The sequence below is a fragment of the Vicugna pacos genome, unplaced genomic scaffold (genome assembly GCF_048564905.1).
Source record: "Vicugna pacos unplaced genomic scaffold, VicPac4 scaffold_20, whole genome shotgun sequence".
Taxonomy (NCBI): Eukaryota; Metazoa; Chordata; class Mammalia; order Artiodactyla; family Camelidae; genus Vicugna; species Vicugna pacos.
In genome coordinates this window covers 33,382,399-33,400,429 of record NW_027328741.1, presented here as the reverse complement: position 1 = coordinate 33,400,429, position 18,031 = coordinate 33,382,399, and the positions used below count along the sequence as shown (strand labels likewise).

The following is an 18,031-nucleotide window of genomic DNA, read 5'->3' as shown; positions in this document are numbered from 1 at the left end:
TGAAAGAATGGCAAAAATAAACATTCGTAAATATACAATAAGATTCTCTCTTCTGTAATTTTAGAGTAGAATATTAAATTACATTTGTTTTACTTACAGAAATGAATTACAATTTAAAACAAAAATTCCGCCTTTTGGGATTTAAGTTTGATGCATTATTTTTATCTAAATTTATTTCATGATTATTTACCATTTATTTATATACAAAACAAATAAACTGACATTTAATCTGCTCATGTTTTGAATATTGAACTACTTATTATAAAGTACACAAATAAATACCTACTTCCATTTCCTAATCAAATTATGCTTCAATTTAATTACAAATGATATTGAAATAGATATATATTTTCTCTACAAGTTTTACACGAATTTCACTTTAAATTCCAAAACTTTAAAGTTATTTTATATAATTTGTGCTATATTTATACTCTGTTCACAAATCTGGCATAAATTTCAATACAAAAGTATGGAGATTGGTTTTATTTCATACACCCCAAAACTAAATTATTTATAAAAATTTGTTGGGATAATATTTGCAGATCACACTATAAAAAAAGCATCCTATATGTTTCATTTTAACTGGATGAATGACAAGTAAACATTGGCTGAATGTTACACTTGAGTTGCTGGGATACCAGTCGTTTTGTGATGTCACAGCTTCTCAAGTTGAGAACCATTGTGAAAGGCCTAGCAGTTTATCTGTTCAGGCCTGCCAAAGCAGCATTTGAAGCTGCAGTGCTCAAAATCATGCAGGTTAGAAAAGTAGCTGTAGAAAAAGTTATTTGTGATGGCACATGTTTCTTCAGAAATTCAAGATGTGTCTCATAAAGATGGACCAACTGGCTCAGGAAACTCCGGTAGATCTCTATTGTGTGATCAAACATTCTCTGGGGACTTGGACTTGAGTTCTATGATTGAAGAAAATGCTTTTCAGACTTTGTCTGAAGAATCCTTGATAAAAAGACCATGTTACACACATTGTATCTCTGAACCAGATGAAGATAATGATTTTGGTTCTCTGACATTTCCAACAAAGCTCTGGAAAATGTCTGGGAGTGACCAATTTAAATCCATCTGGTGGGGTGATAATGGATCTTCCATAGTGATTGATGAAGTTGTCTTGAAGAAGGAAGTTTTGGAAAAAAGGCCCCTTTCAGAATATTTGAAACTGGAAGTATGAAATGTTTACTTAGACACATTAACATTTATGGGTTTAGGAAAGTGAGGCAGAATTTTCAAAGGTGTGCTTGTCTTGCTGACTTTCCGGCAGAAGAAAAAGAAGTCTCTGTATTAAGAGATATTCAGAAATTTTAATTACCACTTGGTAACTTATATATAAAATTTTATTTTGCACATCAATCAATGGTAATATAAATGTAAAGCTAGATTTTGAAAATTGTATAAAACTGTTAAGGCTAAAATACTTTACTCTAAAAAATGAGGACAGTGCCTTAATTATTCAAGATTATGAGAAACTTTGCTTACAACTATGAATCTTTCCAGAAATTCATATAAAGGTATTAAAGCTGCTTTTCAAAACTGGCATTCACAGTTACTGTAAATGCTAACATTTAAATTTGATGACTATAATAATTAAATGTGTATTTTCCAAATAAGGAACTTCAAAATATTGTTAGCAATATTCATATTTTGATGATATTATCCTTGCATAGTAAACGTGGAATCAGGTTTAATATGTTAGGCTTATTGTAGTCTTGAATTTTTGTATAAATATTACTAAAATGTTTCTCCTTTGGTTGTAGCTGCACTTTTATCATAATCCAAATTTTAAATGAGGCTGTCCCCAGCTTTTAGTGAGAATAAAAAGAAGAGTTGGGATTAAAAATGCCTCTCTGGTGTCTTCATTGTCTGAAGACTTCAAAGAGCAGTACTTAAAGCAGGGTATTATGTGGATAATAATAATTCTGGATTTGTGGCTGACACTATTGAAGAAAGTGCATTTTTACCTTCTGCAAATTTAAACATGCCTCTAATGAGAAAGCCCTCTACTAGCCACATAATTGGTGATAAAACTACCCCGATCAGAGGTGATTTTTCTCCTCCATCATCAATGTCAGACCAACAGAACAAATTGCAGTGGATCAACGAGATATTTTCAATCAGTTGACCACTGTCCACGGGCACTCTCAAAGCAGTTACAATGAAATAAATGGCCGTGTTGTGAACTCCATTTGAACTAGAATTTCTACTTCTCAGTAGAGTATCTTATCTCCCAAACAGAGCAATTATTTTGGATTGATGTTGAAGCCTTCTACTTTTCCAAATACATATCAGAACATATCTGCAAATGAAGGTCATTTTCCTAAACTTCAACCAGGGTGCAACCCACTCTTTCCAGTGCCAGTGATAGCTGATACATCAGCTACTTCTCTTTCAAGGCCAACTCATCAGCCATCTTCAGTTTATGAATGTCATCCTAATAACAACTGATCTACCAGAGAACTACCAGATTATGCAGGAAACAAAGATTATAACTGATGTTGGCAAATGTCGACAACTATCTGCTATTTTCTTATTTGAACAATAAACATAGATGTGTACCTGTATTTTCCTTAGTATTTTTTAAAAGAGTTAAGAGTTAAATGGGAGACTAACTTGACATTTAAAGAAAAAAAGAGATATTTGTTTGATATGATCTTAGATGGAACAATATGGGAGTAAATTTAAATATTTTCATGTAAAGAAGAAGAAAAAATGGAAGAATTTGAAAAAATAATAAAACATGGAGAGAGGGAAAAATACTAAGTGGTTTCTGGTTCATCCTGGAAAGTATTAAATGTGTTAAGTTAGGATAGTTTGGAACAGGAGATACATTCAGGAACTGGCCCAGGGATCATGGTCTCTATTATGTCATCCCTGGAATCAAAAAGGTCACATGATGTATTCTCAGATGGCACATTCAGCATGTGGTAGAATTTAAGAAGTAATTTATCTATGGTCTTCTTTGTGCTGTTCTCAAAGCATTCCAATTGGTGCTTTCATTTCCTGCCCTCAAGAGTCTACACTATATTTTCTAGTTAATAATTTATGTTGCTTTTATGTTCCAGCCAAAGAAAAGGTTACATACTCAGGGTGAAACTTAATGCCTTTCCAAATCTAATCACACAAAATTAACTCAACTTAGCTTAGTCATTTCTTTATAAATCTGGCATCTGACTACCTTGACATATCTTTATGTTTCAGTGTATCTGGATATATATCCAGGCAAATGCTTCTCAACCATGTTAGCTCCAACCTCAACAGTTTTACTCCAGCTCATACTTGGACGTTGGGTGTCCTCATTTTACCTACTTAGACTATCCTCCTCTCAGCACAGAAACCACCTCCTCCAGATATTTTCTGTCTATCCCGCTTTCCTTGTCTATCTTGGATACCACCACAGTAAGCACAGCACATACCACAGGATGCATTTTAGTATTTAGTGAATGAAAAATACATGTTGACTTTAAGCAAAATCTACTTTCCTGAAACAACAAAACTCTCGGTTTTCAAACTATTTCGTTATGGTCTTTACTCTACACCACAAACTAGCTCTTTTCACAGTGCAAGGACTAGTCACTCAAGACAGTAATTGGAGGTAGGTACAGAAGACTATGTATTATTTTCTTCTCAAGTCATACCTCCATAGGCCTAAATCATTCCTTTCTCATTTGCTGGATATTTTCCTGTCTCTTCATCACCCACCCATCCCAAAAAATCTGATTCTCTTCCCCATACCAATAATTATACTGCCTTCTAATTAATTTACTTCATAGAATCAGAGCTTTTTCCAGAAAAGACACTGCCATTGCAAACATTTAATGTAGGTTTATATACCCCACATAACTTGTGCCCCTTCTAACCTTCACACAGGAAATTTCTAAGATGTATTATTCCCTTGGATGGGGTGGTGGTATTCAGTAATCAAATTGCAATCTAAAATATGTGGACTAGAAGGAGGCGAGGGTGATAGAATTAAAAATTTGTCCAAGTGCAAGAATACCAAATTTCTGGAGATATTAAGAAATTTAAAATATTCATGGAAGTCTTTGACTATTTCCCATTAATTTAAAATAAAAGGTGAAGCATTTTCATAATGTGAAATACCCTGAATTGCTGGAAAATTGTTGGCTAGGTCAGGGACGCTAAGGCTTCTGCTTACAATGATGCAGCCAGTGTCAGCTGATAAGTCTGGAATGGCAGAATAGAGTACTGAAAATTTGTCACCTGTTGTGAAGAAAGCCTTTGATATTGTGGAGAATGGGCAAATGGGCCAGGGTTAACTCTAGCAACATCTCACCAAAATGACCTATACCAAGAGAAGAAAAGAGACCACTTGCAGCTGGAGAACTGTGTCTGGACAGCTGTGGTTCTTCCTACAACAGAAACATCAAGCTTTTAAGTTTGTCAGCTGAACTCTGATGATGGCTATGTTGTTGCTTACATTAGCAGTCTGGGGTTCAGATGGGCTGGTTCAGCAGCTAGTTTCCAGCTCCCTTATCAGACAGTGGGTCTTACCGTGATCATCTTAACAAGGTTCTATACTGGTAAGTCAAAAGCTACAGTTTACTTTCAAAATTAGGAAACGTAAAGAAGAATATTCTTTGTTTGTCCATCTGTAGTTTTCTACCTGGGAAAAACTAGACTTTTGACCAAAGTACAAAAGTTGGCTGGTGCTTTGAAATCTATTCTCTGAGCTCTGCCCACTGAATTCTTCCCACAAAATACTACAAGTCTCTCTACCACTGTGTGTGTGTGTGAAGATGGATTGTTAAGCAGTAACTAAGTTTGTCTTAGTTGAGCCATCAGTGAATTATTCCTCTGCATCTGTCAGAATCTCTCTGAATTAAGAGTTTCATTGAGCCACCAGATTTTCTTCTGATCAGGGAGAGGTAGATTATATTTCTTCCAGTATAGTAATTGTTACCTGCTCATTGAATCCCGAGATGATGTTAGGGCCATGCCTCTGAACCCTTGAATGGGACTGAGGCATACACATTCTCCAGTCCCCAGAGCCCAGCACCGGACTCTATCACCTTTTTAATTTAAGCTTATGTCTAAGTTTTTCTCTTTTAATTCTCATTGTTGACACACCATATTTTGGCTTGGAACACACGTTGACTGATTTGTAGAGTCTGAACCACTGAATTATTCCCATTCACCTAGAAATTGTAATAACCTTTCTTTCCTTGGGCTACCAGGATTAGAGTGAGCATAGTCATCATTTTGAAATCAGTCCTCAGTCTTAATAATGCAGAAGCTTTACACTACTTTGCCCAGCACTTGAGCAAGAATGTTTGTTGTGGATCTCAGGGATTATCCTCACATTCCATAATGCAGCCATAAGAAAACAAAACATTGTTATCCAAAATCAAGTCTTTGTCAGTATTGCATTCCCATTGCAAAACAGTTAAGAATTGTAGGAGTTCTGAGATTTAAACATGCTTAGATTTTTAGCAACCTAGCATGTTCATTTCTTACAGATGCTGTCGGGGAGATGAGACCATCGGTCAGAGACAGTGAACTTTATCACTCACAGCAAGAGCAGCCAATTTTAAATTTGAATCCATTCCCTAATCTCAGATGAATACACAGATTGAAATTTTGATGCCTACAGAAGCAGTGGGCTGTTAAGATGAAGAATGTTTAAGGCATAGTAAAACTCTTATTTTATTACTATCTTTATGTATAACTTATTAGAATCACTTATTTATTAGTATCTTTACCTAGGATAAGTATATCATGACTCAAGTTTACTAGCTGCAAATACAATCATGAGAAATGACATGGGAAAAACGACCTTTGAGTTTCCATTTCTCCTGCTTTAATTGAGGTATAATTGGCATAAAACATTGTGTAAGTTTAGGTGCACAGGATAGTGATTTGATATACAAGTATAATTTAATATATATCATAGCAAATTTAAGGAGAATTCATTAACTCATTTAGATACAATTTTAAAGAAATACAATTTGTATTTGATTGTGATGAGAAATCTTATTGTCTACTCTCTTAACAACATTCATATAGAACATAAAACAGTATTACTTGTAATTTTGAAGTTAATATGGGGCATCCCTAGAACACGATTATTTTACGGCTGGAGGTTTGTAGCATTTGAGTGAATTAAATAAATCCTCCTTTTCCAACCCTGCCTTTGTTAATTACAAATCTATTTTCATTTACTATAAGCATGTTTGTTTGTTTTTGAAGTGTACTTTAATCTATAACTCTGCATTAGTTTCTCCTACACAACATACTGTTCACTATTTTTAATACATTTCAAACTGTTCTCCAGAATATATCTAGTTATGATATGTTGCTATTTAAAGATATTTCATAGTTATTGACTATTCCCCATATAGTATATTTCTTGTCCGTGATTCATTTAATTTGCAACTGGAAAAATTTCTCTCTTAATTTTCCTCAACTTTTTCTTTTCCTTACCCCATTTCCCTCCTTCTTGTGAACAACCTGTTTCTTTCTATATGTATAACTCATTTTCTGTGTTGTTAAGCTCATTTGTTTAAAATTCCAAATGTGAATAAAATCATTCAGCATTTGTCATTCCCTTTCTGACTTATTTCAGTTATCATATTACACTCTTGGTCTACCCATTTGTTGCAAATGACAAAAACTTAATCTATTTAGAGTTGAATAATAACCCATTGTATTTTTATGTGAGTGTGTATACATATATATATATATATATATATATATATATATATATATACTGCATATATATATAGTTTCTGTGTGTATGTATATATATATAAATATAGGTAAATCTGTAGTTAAATGGGTAGATATATATTTTATAAACACATATCTTCTTTATCCATCATATTTTGAGCAATTAATTTGCTTGTATATCCTGTCTATTGTGAATAATGCTGCAGTGAATATATGGTTGAATTTATCTCTTCTAATTAGTGTAATTATTTTCTTGGAATTAGTATCCAGATATGGAAATGTAGAATTATACTTCATTTTTATTTTTAGATAAATTTCCATGTTGTTTTCCACAGTGGCAGCAATTATTTCCATTCACTCCAGCAGTGCATCAGGGTTGTTTTTCTTACATCCTCACCAAGACTTATGTTTGTTAACTTTTTGATAATAGTCATTCTGACAGGCGTGACATAAAATCTCATTGTGTTTTGGACTTGCATTTTTCTGATGGTCAGTGATGTTGATCAGTTTCATGTGCCTGTTGGTTACCTTTCCCCCACTGTATATTCATTTTTGTAATGGGCTAAATGACCATAAGTGTCTGATTTCATTTTCAGGCATTCTTTGTGTTCTAATATTCTGCTTGTTCTCTGTCACTACTGTATTCTTTTTATTACTGTAGTTTTGTATTATAGTTTAAAATGAGGGACAGTGATATATCCTCTTTGTTCTTTGTCAAATTTTTTTGTGTTTTCAGTCTGTTTGTATTCTTTTCTTTCTTTTTTTTTTAGTTATTTCAATTCTTTTGTGTTTACATGTAAATTTTTGAGTGATTTATTGTAAGTGTCTGAAAATGCCCTTGGTATTTTGATAGGCACTGAATTTAATTTGTGCATTTTCTTGGCTTATGCTGTCATTTAAAAAATATATTTTTCCTCACCTATGAACACACTTTATCCTTTCATCTGTTTGCATTATCTTCAATTTCTGTTATAAATATTTTGTACTTTTCTGAATACAGGTCTTTTACCTCCTTGGTTGGATATATTTTTTGATTTTTTTTTGTAATGCAACTGTAAATGAGACAGTTCCCTCACTTTCTGTATAATTTAGCTTCTTTTTAGTGTGTAGAAATGCAAGATTTCTCTATGTTAATTTTACATTTGGAAATTTTGCCAAATTCATTGATAAGCCCTAGTAGTATTGTGGCACCATTTATAGGATTTCTGTTTAAATTATGTCATCTGCAAGCAGATACTTTTACTCCTTTTCTTAATTAGCTATATTTTACTTACTTTTATTTTGGATAACTATGGCTAGAATTTCCAATACTATAACTAACAAAAGTGGTAAGAGTGAGCATTCTTCTCTTCTTCCTGCTCTTATTGGAGATGCTTTAAGCTTTTAATCAGTGAGTGTCATGTTAGCTGAGTTCTTGTGATATAAGACCTTAACTGTGTTGAGGTATGTTTCCTCATGCTCACTTTGAGGAGGAATATATTCATAAATAGATACTCAAATTGTCAAAACATTTTTTGACTCTATTAAGGTGCCCATATAAATTTTATTCTTCAGGTTGTTAGTGTGGTGTATGATACTGAAAAATTTGTGGGCATTGAATCAATTTTTCATCCCTGGAATAAAATGGACTTAATCATAATGTATAATCCTCTTAATGTATTGTTTGATTTGCTGATAATTTAGTGATGATTTATGCATCTATGCTTATCAGTAGTATGTAACCTGTAATTTTTTGAGGTATTTGTTCCAGTTTTAGTAGTAGTGTGATACAGAAATTTGGGGTTGGAAGCCTCCATTCCTCTCGAAAATTTTGGAATATGTTGAGAAGTATAGGTGATAGCTCTTCTTTAAATGTTTGGCAGAAATCACCTGTGAAGCTGTCTAGGCCTGGAATTTTGTTTCTTGGGAGATTTTGTTTAATTACTGATTCAATTTCATTAGTGATAATCTGTTCATATTTTCTTACTCATTCCATTCTGGAGATTATTTCTTTCTTAGAAATTGTCCATTTCTTCTAGGGTTTCCATTTTTTTAGCATATTATTTGTTGTAACTTCATATGATGCTTTGTATTTCTTTGATATAAGCTGTAACTTCTCATGTATTTCTGAGCTTATTAATCTGTACTCCCTTTTTTGTTCATGTGTCTGGTTAAAGTTTATCAACATTATTTACCTTTGAAAAGCCATTATTTAGTTTGATTAAATGTTTCTGTCTTTAATCTTTATTTTATTTAATTATGTTCTGACCTTTCAGCTGTCTTTCCTTCTACTAACAAGACTGCTTATTTTCCTACAAATTTTGTTTGAAAGAATATGTTGTAAGTGAGACATTTTTCTTATTTGAGTAACTGGGATTATATTGCTATAAGCATCCCTATTAATACTGCTTTTTTTATACCCCATGGATTTTGTTTTCATTGTCATTTTTCTTTATATATTTTTCTTTGATTTATACAGCAATCCAGTTGTTGTTAATATTGTATGATTTATCCTCTACACTTTACAATTTTTCTCAGGTTTTTTCTTTTAGTAAATTCCTTTTCTTACATAATTCATGTTTCTTCACAAAACAAGGAGAAAAATAATAAAATTTATACAAAAATTTGAAAGATCCAAATTTTCTAAAATTATATTTAAAAATGAGCAAAGCTGTGGGTATTATCCTCCTTGAATTTATAATGTACTACAAAGCTACAGTAATAAATGCATCAATATATGGCACTTTAAAAACACATAGATCAATGGAACAAAATAAAGAGTCCTAAAATAAACCCACACACATATGGTCAATTAGTCTACAATGAAGAATGCAAGAGTATACAATGGAAAAAAGGTAGTCTCTTCAATAAGTAGATCTGGGAAAACTGTACAATACCCGTAAAAGGAAGATTTAAGAGCACTTCCTTCCATAGTATACAACATAAGATAAAAATGGATTGATTTCCTAAATGTAAAGCCCGAAACTATACAATTTCTGACAAAGGACAGGAGCAGAAATGACTTTGAGATAAATCATGGCAATGTTTATTTTTGATCTGTCTCCAAATAAAAAAAACGAAAGGTAACATTTACAGTTTTTAGGTTACTAAGGAAAAAATAGATGTACTATGCGATACAGGGATTCTAATTCTTGTATAAGTGTGAAGTGCAAAACCTTTTGTAGAGCAAAGAAATCTTCAACAAGAGATATGATAACAGACAGAATAGAAGGAAAAATTTCAGACAATGAAACCAACAAGATGTTAATATCCATAATAAATATATATCAAAATAGACTCAATATTTAAAAAACAAAACACCAACTTAAAAACAATTGAAAGATCTTCATGGAAAATTTTCAAAATGAGACTTGTGGATGATTTTCATGCTCATACATAGAAACATAACATTGCTATCCATTAAGAAACATAAATCAAAACCAGAATGGAATATAATCTCACAGCAACCAAAATGGCTATTAATAAAATGTCTACAAATGACAAAATTCAATAAGAATTTTGAGAAGAGGTAAACTATGTACACTCTAGGTGGAAATATAAACTGATGCATCCACTATTATAAACGTGTGGACAGTGCTCAGAAAATGAGAAATAGAAGCATTATATGTTGCAGCAATTCCAGTTTTTGTTATAAATCTGAAAAAAATGAAAACGTTAACTTAAAGTATATATTACCCCAATATTCTTTACATCATCATTTATAGTAGCCAAGGATAGAAGCACAACTCAACTGCCCATTAACAGATTATTGGCTGAAGTAGATGTGAGATATAGATAACATAATAAATTCTTAGTCATTGTCATATTAAAAAATAAAATTCTGCCATTTGGAACAATGTGACTGGACCCCGAGAGTGTTGCACATAGGAAAATAAGTCATACGGAGAAAAACACTCTACATTGTCACATGAATGAGGAAAAAAGATATAAGAAAAATAATCAAAATAAAGGAACAGGATGACTTATATATGTGTAGTGTACCAAGTAGTGGTTTCCTGTGGGGACAGAGCAGAAGGATGGAGAAGACAGATATGTGCAAGCTACTAGTAATAAATTAGAGAACCAACAGGGCTATATTTACAGCACAGAGAAATATTTTAATAATTTAACTGATTTTAAAGGGATTATAGGGTTATATTATAGTAAAATGTGCATGTAGGTGGGAAACATGTTAAAAAAAAAAACCAGGGAAATCAAAATATTTTGTAGTAATATGATATTAAGGTACCTGATTTATTCAATTTCTATACTGTTTTCATAATGTCCTTGGTAGAATTTAAGCTTTTAATTGAAAAAGTATACACTTTTAAAAGTGACATAAGTTTAAACAATTTTTGTCTCTCCCCTTATATCTACAGTCACTAAAACGTACACATCACAACAAAAATAAATACAACACAAAGGAATACTCTGGAATGCACGTGAATAGGTAGTTTGGTGGACTAAAACACACAAAAGAGGCTAAACTGTGGGAAGAGCAGATCTGGTGTATGCAACCAAGGCCCCCTGACTAGGATATATGAGTCCTCAATTTCAGAGAACCTAGTAGAAACAGGGTCTCAGTGGTTCACACAGCTTCGGACTCCAACTGCACCAGCACTCATGGTCACATGTAACTAGGAGGGAGCCACAATGGAGACAGAAATTCCATCCTTCAGACACTCAGACATTAATGAAACTGTCCCTACACCCCATTCACAGTGGTGGAGACAAGATACCTTGCAACACTGGACATAGGAAAGGCACTTGCCTGATTCTAAATACCCACCTGTTTTACACCTTTCCTCAATGTGTACACTTAGCCTCATGGGATATCAGATAAAAGGAAGGGTTCACCGGCCCAGTGACAAGAGTGGCATTAACTACCCGAGAAGTCTAAGAAGTGACAATGAAACCACATCTTTTATCCAGACAGTAGCGACTGGAAAGTGCCATTTTGAAATATTATCAGAGGTAGCTCAGGTAAGTAAAACCAAAACTTGTGCAATTTTGCCAACTACCAGAAAATAAAAGCAAGGACTCCAACTCCCAATCTGTTATATAGTGTCATCAGAGCAATAATTTATCAAGATCATGACCAATCACACTAACTTTATAGGGCATGCACACACACAGATACACAGACACAGACACTGACACAGACACACACGCACACGCACCTGTGCACACACACACACACACACACAATGTCAACCATGCAGCAAACAAACTTAAAGTCATGGTATATTGCCATATAACTAATAGAGAATCCAAATAGGTGTCATTCAGAAACTCAATACAAAAAACAAAACTATGAAAGCAGTTTAGTGAGCTCAGGAATAAATGAAATGATGATAAGGAATACATTGCCAAAGAGACTGAAACTATAAAATTACTAAAAATTATTGGAGGCAAGGAGAACTTAATAAATGAGATGAAGAATGCAACAGGAAGCATTGGATGTAGACTGTCTTTGTGGAAGAGGGATAAGCAAACTCATCAATACAAAACTAGAAATGATAGGAGAGGGCAGAGATACAAGATAATAAAAAGTGAGGAAATTCAACAGTAGCCATCAGACTTCCTCTGGAAGTGCACATTAGAGAGGAATCCTGGAGGGAGTAAAAATTTAGAAGGCAGCTGATGGTTTATTTAAAGAAATAATAGTTGATTACTTCCAGAACATGTGTAAGGAACTGATATAAAATTCCGTGAGCCAACAAAACCCAATAACTTTAAGACAAAGGGACCTCCTTCAAGATACGTCATATGCAAATTGGCAAGTCAATGACAGAGTAATATTTTAAAGGCAGCCAAAAATAGTTATTATAATCTACAAAGGAACCCCCATTAGGTTATCAGCAGATTTCTGAGCAGAAAACATAGTCCACGGGTAAATAAAATTACATTTCAAACTACTGAAATTAGAAATCACTCACCCAATAATACTTACACAGTTATCACTTAGATATAAAGTGAAAATAAAGACTTTACCAGACAAACAAACATGAATGTGATGAGAAAAACAAAACCGAGACACCTTAAAAGAGGTGCAGAATAGAAGTCTTCCAAGAAAAATAAAATGGCAAAAATGGGCAAAACATTGACCAAAATGCTAAGGAGAGACCATGAGAAATTTGCATCTGTTTCTTTCGGTATGTTTTTAAATGCTACTGTACCATATGATTTAAAGAGAGAAAAATAGGAAATCAGGGACAATGAATATAGATAATTCAAACTGGTAACATGTTCACAACAGCAAAAGAAATAATTTGAAACAGTAATCATAGAAGGTAAATAGTAAAAACTAAACAATATTAAAGGAAGATTCTATCAGCAGAAAACAGGACTAAATTATACATCAGATATTTTATTTTAATTGAAGTACTGTAGATGTACTATATTGTGTAGTTTCAGATGTACAGCATAGTTATTCTAATCATTTTGTAGATTATATTGCATTATGAATTATGACAATAATTTTAACCTACTATTATTTTAAACTATTGTGTATAACTCCATAATCTACACAGATTTTCCTTGTTGTTTTTCTCCTTTATGAATACTACTTTCTATCTGTCAATATTCAACCATTAAAAACTCTTTCCCTTCCACTTTGGTAAACATATATTATTTCCCATATCTTTGAGTCTGCTTAAGTCTTGTCTAACTAATCTCTTTACCTCTCCAACATGTCTCTATCTATCTATCTATCTATCTATCTATCTATCTATCTATCTATCTATCTATCTCACTACCAATCTATCATGTATTATCCTTCTATCTATCTATCTATCTATCTATTTATCTATCTATCTATCTATCTCTCCCTCTATCTCTCTATCTATCTACCTATCTATCATTTATTATCCTTCTTTCTATCTATCTGTCATCTATCAATAGACAGCTATAGATAGATGTACACAGTTATTTGTTATTCTTTAGATTCCACATATAAATTATATTATATACTTTTGCCTTTGTCTAAGTTACATCACTAAGCACATTATTTACCAAGTCCATTCAGGATGATGAAATAGCAATGTGTTATACATTTTCATGGCTGAGTATTATTCCATTGCATATTTATAGAAACATCATATCTTCTTAAGTCCATAGTCTACTGTGGACTCCTGGATTTCTTCCTTGTCTTGCATATTATAAACAGTGCTGTCATGAATATTGGTTCTTCTCAATTTAGGTATTTTTCCCCAGATTTTTCCTAGGAGAGGTATTACTGGGTCATATGGTAGTTAAATTTTTAGATTTTAAACAAATCTGAATAGTATTTTCCAAAGAAGTTGTACCAATTTACATTTCTACTAAAGGTATACAAGAGATTTCTTACCTACACATCTTCTCCAACACTATTTGTAGACTTTTTGATAATAGCCGTTTGTCCAGTGTGCAGTGATATCACAGTGTGGTTTTGATTTGCAATTACCTAATAATTAGTAATGTTGAGCAATTTTATCACTTGCCTGTTATGCATCTGCATGTTTTCTTTGGAAAAAAATTAACTCAGTTATTCTGCTCTTGTTTTTGATTGGGTTTTTGTTTTTCACCTTGAGTTGTGTAACTTAAATCAATGTTACATCTATTAACCTACATCTATTAACCCCTGGTCACTTGCATTGTTTGCAAATATGTTCTCCAATTACACAAACTTTTCATTTCATTGATTGTGTCCTGAGCTGTACCGAAAGTTTCAAGTTTATTTAGGTCCCACTTGTTTATTTTTGCTTTTATTTCTTTTGCCTTAGGAGACTGATATAAGTAAATAATCCTATGATATATATACAAAAGTGTATCACCTATATTCCCTTCTAGCAGTTTTATACTATCAGGTCTTACATTTAGGTCCTTAATAAACTTGGAGTTTATTTTTGTATATGATGTCAGGAAATGCTCTCATTTCACTGTTTTACATGTAGATGTCCAGCTTTTCCAACACCATCCATTGACGTGACTGTCTTTTTTCCATTGTGTACTCTTGCTTTTTTTTTATCATAGATTCATTGCTCACGGCTGTGTGGAATTATTTCTAGGTTCTCTGTTTTTATTGATTATATCTCTGTGCCAATGCCATACTGTTTTTATTACTGTAGGTGTGTAGTAGAGTAAGGTATCTGGGAGGGTTATACCTCCAGATTTGTTGTTTTTTCTCAAGATCATTTTGGCTATTTTTAATGGTTTCATGTAAAATTTAGAGTTATTTATTTTCTCGTTCTTTGGAAAATACTACAGCTTTGTAACAGGAATTGCACTAAATCTGTAGGTTTCTTTGCGTAGTATGGCCATGTTAACAATATGAACTCTTTAAATCCAAGAGCAGAAGACATCTTTCCATTTCTTTGAATCATTTTTAATTTCTTTGTCAATGTTTTATAATTTTCAGTGTTTAGAACTTTCACATATGTGGTTACATTTATTCGAAGATTTTTGGGGGTACGGGGTTTTAAATATTATTGCTTTCAACGTCCATTTTATGGTATCTCATGATTAATGTGGAGAAATGCAAGAGACTTCTTTACATTAATTTTGTACCCTGCTACCTTGATGAAATTATTTATTGTTCATAATAGTCAGTGTGGAGCCCCTAGGACTCTCTATGATGATTGTTATGTCATCAGTACTGGTGACAATTTTGACTATTTCTTTCCATTTTGCATTTCTTTTTCTTCTTTTTCTTTTCCTTTTCCTTTCTTCTATTACTATTGAACAGAATTGGTGAGAGTAGGAATCCTTGTCTTGTTCCCGTATTCACCCAGAAGTCTTTTACACTTTCCCCTGAGTATTATAAATTGTCATAAATGACCTTTAGTATGTTGAGAGGTGATCCCATTTTACTCAATTTCATGAGAATTCTGATGATGAATGTATGTTGAATTTTGTCAAATGCTTATACTTTGTGTATTGACATGGTCTTGTGAATTTTGTCCTTCCTTTATTAGATAAGTGTCATGCTGATTAACTTGTGTATGTTAAACCATCCTTGAGACTCTGAAAGGAACCCAGCTGATCATCATGTATAAACCTTTCTAAGTATTGCTGGATTCATTTGCTGATGTTTTTCTAGGATTTTTGAATTTATATCATCATTCATCAAGGATATTGCATTTTCATTTTCATTTTCTTTTTGGTAGTGTCTTTGACTGATTTTGTTATCAGGGTAATGGTGGCCTCATGGAATAACTTTGGGAATTTTCCTTCCTCCTACATTTCTTAAAATATTTGGGGGAAAAATTATTAGTAAAGGCATCCAGGCATTTTGTTCAAGGGTGTTTATAAAATTATACAATTTATTTAACTTATACTGATTGCTCTTTTCATGTTTTCAGTTTTCTCTTTATTCAGTGTTGGCGGGATGTACGTTTCTAGAAATATGTCCATTTCTTTTAGGTCATCCAGTTTGTTGTCAAGTAACAGCTCGTAGTGCTTCCATAATCTTTTTTTGTATTTCTGAAATATCATATATTATTTCTACTCTTTCATTTCTTATTTTGTTTGGGTCCACTCTCTGTGTTTCTTGATAAGCCTGGCTAAATACTTACCTGTTTTTTAATATTTTTTAAAAAAATTATATGGGTTGATTTTATGATTTGTATTTTATTTTTCAAGTATTATTTTATTTTTTTTCAACATAAGCATTAAAGATTTCTCATTCTACTGCCTTTGGGTTTTGTTTGTTCTTATTTCTTGTTATTTTGGGCAGGATGCTTCATCCTTTCTATGAGGTTTTTCTAGTTCCTTGTAGAAGTCTTGATTTGTTCTCAACTTCCCTCTTAGATTTGTCTTTGCTGCATCCCTTATGTTTTATGAAGCTGTGTTTTCATTTTAATTTATCTCCAGGTATGATTTTATTACCTCTTTGATGTCATCATTGACCTTGTTTTATTGTATTTCTTTAAAGGATGTGGTTTGACTTCTTGATAGTGCTTTTCCTATTCTTCTTTCTAGAGTTGATACACAGTTTCTTACTTTTGTGTATGGAAAAATACTTGCTGAAATCTAAATTTGCTTAAAGTTCCTGAGGCAATTTTTATGACATAATATGTGGTTAATTCCTTAGATAACATCCTGTGAACACTTGAAATGGTTATGTGTTCTAATTTTCTGATGCAGAGTCCAATAGCTCAGTTAGGTTCAAATGATCTTATATGCTATGAAGATCTCTGTTTCCTTACAGATATTCATTTTGGATGATCTGGCTATCAGAATAGTTAGGTGTTAAACTCATCTATTATTATTGTTTTATAATGAATTAAATCCTTCATGTCTAGTAAAATTTCATTTTATACTTTGGATCTATGGTGTTGGGTCCATATATAATTTAATGAGTGTAATACCCTATTTTTTATTGATCAGTTTTTATTTATATAGTCTCATATTTGTTTCATTTTGGCCCCTATTTAAAAATGTGTTTTGTATGAGTTGAGCATTGCAATCTGCACTCTCTTGTCATTTTCATGGAATATATTTTCCATTTATTTTCAGACTATGTTTATCTTCCACCATAAAGTGAGTCTTTTTGTTAGGGAGGCAAAGATGGTGGAGAAGAAAGATGCTCATAGGTCACCCTTTTCCTCAAATGCACCAAGACTCACATCCACAGACCCACCCAGCTAACCAGAGAACCTCCAGAACTCTGACAGATCATTCTCCTCTTCAATAGTTAAGATGCAAAAAATCTGGTAGGAGAAAAGGAGGAAAGAAAGAAGAAAAGGCAAAACAGAGTGGGACAGGTCCCAAAGTGAGGGAGCAGCAAAGAAGGACTGGTGCTCATTCACTGTGTCTCCCCTCTCAAACTGAGTGATTGGCAGGATGGAGGGGGAGCCTCCAAGACTTGTACATGTTCATAGTATAAGTTGACTGACAGAAATAAGTAAAATAGGCACAGAGGATCCCTGTGACACTCAGCCAAAGATGCAGCCCAGAAGCTGGGGGCAGGGCCTTCTTGCCCGAGCTGGGTGGTAGATGGGAATGGCTGCACTGTGGTGGCCCAGGGGAATGGATTTGGCTTTGTGTCATGGCTGTGGGTGCACAGGGCAGAACAACGTGGGCCCTCCATAAAACAACAGGGCAAATGTGCCCTGTGGATGAAAGGGTGCATTCCCCATCTCTGAAAATCCACAAAAGTTTCTAGGTGAAGATAGCTGGGGCTCAGACACAGCCACCATACCTTCTGGTGCTTTACAACCATGTGGCAGCAGGTGCAAAACCTGCATCTACGCCTAAGGAATTAGCTGCCTCAAGGGCCAGACTGAGACTTGTCTACAGACTGAGGCACATATTATACTACTATCTGGTTCCTCAGAGAACTTGTCTGCCAAGACAAACAAGGAGCTGGATTTTG

General features: G+C 33.3%; 1 protein-coding gene and 1 long non-coding RNA gene across 2 annotated transcripts in view; both read left to right on the top strand.

Moving 5' to 3' along the window:
• Window positions 1–18,031, top strand: part of LOC140694211 (heat shock transcription factor, Y-linked-like) — a 145,033-nt gene that overhangs the window by 73,435 nt on the left and 53,567 nt on the right. The window lies entirely within an intron of this gene.
• Window positions 676–2,564, top strand: LOC140694215 (uncharacterized). The gene is made up of 2 exons (XR_012069966.1): window positions 676–860; window positions 2,245–2,564. It is a non-coding gene; the product is annotated as an uncharacterized lncRNA (long non-coding RNA).